Genomic DNA, 6,819 nt, shown 5'->3' with positions numbered 1-6,819 from the left:
ATCCAGGCCGGAGAGACGGGGTGGTGGAGGAGGGCTGTGAAGTCCAGTTACCCAGGGCCATGGCGCTTTCCAGCCTCAAATAGAGGGGTCCCGGAGAGACCTGTGACCGTACAGCACCGCCTCACACCTCGGGGCGCTTAAAAACCAATCCACGTGGCAGATGGGCCCTCGGTAAAACGTCATGTCTAAAGCATGACACCTTTGCTGGTGTAGCGTTCCTCAGTACTGGACTGGGAGTGTCAATCCAGATTAGGGCTGAAATCCAAGAGTGGGACTTGAACCTTCTGACTTTAGAGGGAGCCAAGCTGAGGAGTGTAAACGAGCCTTGAGCTGTGAGGAGCGAATTAAACTGGGGCACATCAGCTATGTAGAGAGGTAGCTCAAGAGGGGATCTTATGGAGGCTTGAAAGATACTGAATGGGACAGAGAAAGTAAACCCTGAACAATAAATACTGTCTGATACACCAGTACACAGAACTGGAGGCCACAGGTCAGGGTTATGAAGAATACGTTAGATGCCAGGAAGTATTTCTCTACACAGTGGGCGATCACCAGCTGAGTGCAGTGACCAGGGAGTGCGGCTGAGTTTGGAGTACTTTATTCATTTACACTGCAGATTTGTTGTGGGGAGCAAAGTAATCTAAGCTTTGATCTGATGCTAAACTGCCAGGTGAGTCAGGTAGTCGGGGCCTGGCCTGACTCCACGGAGCGAGTGAAGTGTCAAACGGAGCAGCGTCAAACCTGGTTTGCAAAAATACTCTCAGCACCTGTTCGACCCCAGACACTCTTTGGACCACTGAGCTCTGAAGCTTAAATGTTTAGAGTGAGCAGGGATTCTACCCTCCCTGCTCCCTAGAACTATCGCGCTGCGAGATACTCGGTCGCATCGTAATCTTCAACGAGATCATGTTTTAAATTTCGATGCTTTGGAGACAGCTTTGCCTGTTTCTAGAAATGCACCGAGCTCTTTCAAACAGAATTGCTAAAGTTTGAGGGGGGCAGACAGTGCGGGAAAATCCAAGGGAGAATTGGATAGATATTTGAAGGATCGGTTCTTGGCGTTGGCTGCATAAATTGCAGAGTTTTTTTCCCAGTCCTGCACTTTACAGCGTTCTTAATTTTCAAGTTTGGGTTTTCGAAAGTCTGCCGATTGTAGGAGAAAGGAAAGACTGAGGGAGTTAAAGAAAGAAAGCTGTGCATTTATATAGCGCCTGTCACAACCTCAGGATGCCCCAAAGCGCGTTACAGCTAATGAAGCACTTTTTGAAGTGTAATCACTGTCGTAATGTAGGGAACGAAATAAGGATCACAGTTCCACACAGGAAGGAATGTGGTTAGGGTAGGAGACAGCACAATAAGTCTGATTTCAATATAGTGAAGATGTAGGGAAGTGGAGGTGGGCGGGGGGGGGGGGGGGGGAGGGGGGGAGGAGGAGGAAGGAAGGAAGGAAAAGAGCGTAAAGGTCGGGGGACTTGGGGGTCAGGAGGAACAAGAGAGGAGCAATGCCCGACTGAGACATAAACTGTCTGCTGACAGTGCAGCAGTCCCCCCAGTACAGCCTAGATTATGTGCTCAAAGGCTGGAGTTGGGATTGAACCCACGATGTTCAGGTTCAGAGCTGAGTGTGTACCATGCAGCCTCAGACGCTATATAAATGTACAGGATGGCGCGTGTGGCTGTTAGCTAATGCTTGTGAGCTGGTGATTAACTCGAGCTCTTGCTGTAACTACTTGTGCTATTCTAGCATCGGCTGTATGATGTGGTTAGGAGGCACAGTAATTTGTGTAGCTTGAAGCAGGCAGTTACAAAGGGACATAGACAATTAAGTGAGTGGGGGAAAAACTATGGCAGATGGAGTTCAATGTGGGGAAGTGTGAGGTCGCCCACTTTGGATCTAAGAAAGACAAATCGGAATATTTCCTGAATGGCGAGAGACTAGGAGCTGTGGAGGGTCACAGGGATTTAGGTGTCCAGGTGTGCAAATCGCTCAAAGCTAGTGGACAGGTTTTTAAAAAAAAGTGATCAAACAGGAGAATAGTATTTTTGGAATTTTTCTCAAGGGGGCTGGCATACAAAGGGGAGGAAGTGATGCTTCAGCTGTACAGAGCCTTGGTCAGACCCATCTGGAGATACTGCGATCAATTCTGGGCACCGCACCTCAGGAAGGATATATTGGCCTTAGAGGGAGTTCAACGCAGATTCACCAGAATGATACCGGGACTAAAAGGATTAAATTATGAGGACAGATTGCATAAACTTGGCTTGTGAAGTGCCGTGGGACGTTTCTCTACGTTGAAGGTGCTATATAAATGCATGTTGCATTCCCTTGAGCTTGGAAGGTTGAGGGGCGATCTAATTGAAGTGCGATGCTGAAAATGATAAAAGGATTTGATAGGGTAGATACGGAGAAACTATTTCCTCTGGTGGGGGAATCCAGAACAAAGGGGCATAAATTTAAAATTAGAGCCAGGCCGTTCAGGGGTGATGTCAGGAAGCACTTCTTCACAAAGGGGAGTGGAAATCTGGAACTCTCTCCCCAAAAGGTTGTGGATGCTGGGGGTCAATTGAAAATTTCAGGACTGAGATCATAAGAACATAAGAAGCAGGAGTAGGCCAATCGGCCCCTCGAGCCTGCTCCGCCATTCAATAAGATCATGGCTGATCTGATCCTAACCTCATATCTAAAGAACACAAGAAGTAGGAGCAGGACCCGGCCACTCAGCCCCTGGGCCCTCTCCGCCACCCACAGGGCATGGACCGATCCGAACTCAGCTTCATGTCCAATTTCCTGCTCCGCTCCCCATAACCCCTAATTCCTAGACTTAGATCGATAGACTTTAGTTAGGTCAGAGGCCTTCTGAATGGCCTCCTCCTGTTCCTACGAGCCTATGGTAACAGGCACTTGCTTCTCTCATTGCTCCTTGTAACATAGATTCTTTGACACCTTTCGACTGCGTCACTGAGCCTCGGACAAAGTAACCCTGTCCGGGGTGATTGGGCCGCTGCTGTGCTGAGTGCACTCCCTAGCCCTGCGGTGTGTGTCCCCCCCCCCCCCCCCCCACCCCCCGGCCCTGCGGTGTCCCCCCCCCCCCCCCCCCCCCCCCCCCCGGCCCTGCGGTGTGTGTGTCCCCCCCGGCCCTGCGGTGTGTCGTCGTCCCCCCCCCCCGGCCCTGCGGTGTGTCGTCCACCCCCCCCCCCCCCCCCCCCCGGCCCTGCGGAGTGTGTGTCCCCCCCCCCCGGCCCTGCGGTGTGTCCACCCTCCCCCCCCCCCCCCCCCCCCCCCCCCCGGCCCTGCGGTGTGTGTGTTCCTCCCCCCCCCCCCCCCCCCCCCCCCCCCCCGGCCCTGCGGTGTGTGTGTTCCCCCCCACCCCCCCCGGCCCTGCGGTGTGTGTGTGTGTGTGTGTCTCCCCCCCCCCCCCCCCCCCCAGGCCCTGCGGTCCCCCCCCCCCCCCCCCCCCCACCCCCCCCGGCCCTGCGGTGTGTGTCCCCCGGCCCTGCGGTGTCATCGAAGACTCAACAATAACTTGCATTTATATAGCGCCTTTAACATGGTAAAATGTCCCGGGGCGCTTCACTGGAGTGTAATCAGACAAGATTTGATGCCGAGCCACATAAGGAGATATTAGGACAGGTGACCAAAAGCTTGGTCAAAGAGGTGGGTTTTAAGGAGAGTCTTAAAGGAGGATAGAGAGGTAATGAGGCGAACAGGTTTAGGGAGGGAATTTTTTTTTTATTTGTTCATGGGATGTGGGCATCGCTGGCGAGGCCGGCATTTATTGCCCATCCCTAATTGCCCTTGAGAAGGTGGTGGTGAGCCGCCTTCTTGAAACTGCTGCAGTCCGTGTGCTGAAGGTTCTCCCACAGTGCTGTTAGGAAGGAGTTCCAGGATTTTTGACCCAGCGACGATGAAGGAACGGCGATATATTTCCAAGTTCCAATTCCAGAGTTTAGGGAGGGAATTCCAGGGTTTAGGGCCCAGGCAGCTGAAGGCACGGCCGCCAATGGTGGAGTGACGAAAATCGGGGATGCACAAGACGCCAGAATTGGAGGAGCGCGGAGATCTCGGAGGGTTGTAGGGCTGGAGGAGGTTACAGAGATAGGGAGAGGCGAGGCCATGGAGGGATTTGAAAACAAGGATGAGAATTTTAAAATGGAGATGTCGCTGGACGGGCAGCCAACGTAGGTCAGCGAGCACTCGGGTGATGGGTCAACGGACTTGGATCCATCACAGCTCCGACTCTCAGTCAGAGGCCAGAGTTTTCCATGCAGCTTCTCGCCTCCAAACTGGACTGTTGGGCCCAGGGCTACGGGAAATAGGACGAGTGTGTTTTCATTTTTTTTAAAAATCAGAAACCGTGGAGTTGTTAGAAATCAGGAGAAAGATAATGAAGGGAAGATAAGCAGAAATGTTAGAAACGTTTTGAAATGAAAAGAAACTGTTTTAAAGTATGTCCTCTAGTTGTGTGTGGGGTTATACAGAAACATACCTGCTCCTGGCCTCAGTGTTTCAGCCTAACTACACCTGGTGCTGCTGCCTGTAACTGTTGATTCAGCCACGATCTCGAACCCAGACTGAACCCTGGCAGAAAACCATATAAACCCCCTCTACCCCACCGCTCTGGATTCTCCTCTCTGTTAAAATTCTTTTGTTGCTGCTCTGCTGAAGGCGCTGATTCTGGCTGGCATACGGGATCCACGGGCACTGACTCTCGCTGGGGTACAGGATCCACGGGCACTGACTCTCGCTGGGGTACGGGATCCACGGGCACTGACTCTCGCTGGGGTATAGTTCCACGGGCACTGACTCTCGCTGGGGTACGGGTTCCACGGGCACTGACTCTCGCTGGGGTACGGGTTCCATGGGCACTGACTCTCGCTGGTGTATAGGATCCACGGGCACTGACTCTCGCTGGGGTATAGGATCCATGGGCACTGACTCTCGCTGGGGTACGGGTTCCACGGGCACTGACTCTCACTGGGGTACGGGTTCCATGGGCACTGACTCTCGCTGGCGTATAGGATCCACGGGCACTGACTCTCGCTGGGGTATAGTTCCACGAGCACTGACTCTCGCTGGGGTACGGGTTCCATGGGCAATGACTCTCGCTGGGGTACGGGTTCCACGGGCACTGACTCTCTCTGGGGTACAGGTTCCGCGGGCACTGACTCTCACTGGGGTACGGGTTTCATGGGGGCTGACTCACTGGGGTATTGGGAAGGGGCTCATTCAGTGCTGCAGTGTTTGAGTGAAAAGCTTTAAATCCTCACACTGGTCAGTGCAAACAAGAGGAGTATCCCGCAGTTATTGATTGCGTTTTTCCTCGTACAGATGGTGGGCGGTTTGATGGTTGAGATTTAATTGGTACAGAATGCGATTGTGGTAGAGTTCATCATGTGTTTGCTCTGTTTTCTTGCACTTGCTTTCTGAATGAAGTAACAATTAGATTTTCACTGTCCCGTTCACCCCATCGCCCCCTGTGCTCTCTGACCAACACCGGCTCCAGTCCGGCAGCACCTCGATTTTTAAAATTCCCATCCTTGTTTCAGATCCCTCCCTGGCCTCGCCCCTCCCTATCTCTGTAACCTCCTCCAGCCCGACAACCCTCCGAGATCTCTGCGCTCCTCCAATTCTGGCCTCTTGCGCGTCCCTGATTCCTTCGCTTCACCATTGGCGGTCGTGCCTTCAGCTGCCTGGGCCCTAAGCTCCGGAATTCCCTCACTAAACCTCTCCGCCTCTCTCTCCTCCTTTTAAGACGTTCCTGAAAACCTAGCTCTTCGATCGCCTGTCCTAATATCTCCGTGTGGCTCGGTGTTTTTTGTTGTTGTCCCTAGTTGTGGGGTGTATTGCTCCGCCCCTTGGTTCACTGCCTTGATAACCAGGCACAAAATGTCAGCAGATTATGTGGTTCACACCAGCAGGAGCCCACACTTGAGATTAGAAGCCCCTCCCCAAAGAGGTCAATCTCGAACCCTCATCACATCAGTGATAAGCAGAGTGTCGTGATGTGATTACTGACCATCATTACTCCTATTGCCTCAGTACCTGGGTGGAGAGAGGCACAATATTACTGAGCTTCCTGTGCCAGCAATCTCTCAAGAGAAAGAATTTGCATTTCTATTAGCAGCTTTAACAATCTCAGTACATCCCAAAGCCGCTTTACAGCCAATGAAATACTTTTGAAGTGCAGTCACTGTTGTAATGTAGGAAACTCGGCAGCCAATAATCTGTTTTTTACTGATGTTGGTTGAGGGATAATTATTGGCCCAGGACACCAGGAAGAACTCCCCCGCTGTTCTTCAAAAAGTGCTGTGTGTGAGAGTGAGAGTGTTCTTGGATATCAGCTGAGGACAGGATTGGGCTCGGCTGTGGTCAAATTGCCCGCCGGCACTCACTGTTCAAACTCACACATGGAGCAGGAGCACTTGTTTGAGCTTCTCTCTCTCTCTCTCTCTCTCTCTGCCCATCTCTCTCTCTCTCTCTCTCTCTCTCTCTGCCCATCTCTCTCTCTCTCTCTCTCTCTCTCTCTGCCCATCTCTCTCTCTCTCTCTCTCTCTCTCTGCCCATCTCTCTCTCTCTCTCTCTCTCTGCCCATCTCTCTCTCTCTCTCTCTCTGCCCATCTCTCTCTCTCTCTCTCTCTCTCTGCCCATCTCTCTCTCTGCCCATCTCTCTCTCTGCCCATCTCTCTCTCTCTGCCCATCTCTCTCTCTCTGCCCATCTCTCTCTCTCTGCCCATCTCTCTCTCTCTCTGCCCATCTCTCTCTCTCTCTGCCCATCTCTCTCTCTCTCTGCCCATCTCTCTCTCTCTGCCCATCTCTCA

The sequence above is a fragment of the Heptranchias perlo genome, chromosome 33, assembly GCF_035084215.1.
Source record: "Heptranchias perlo isolate sHepPer1 chromosome 33, sHepPer1.hap1, whole genome shotgun sequence".
NCBI lineage: Eukaryota > Metazoa > Chordata > Chondrichthyes > Hexanchiformes > Hexanchidae > Heptranchias > Heptranchias perlo.
Note: the sequence above shows the minus strand (reverse complement) of the source record.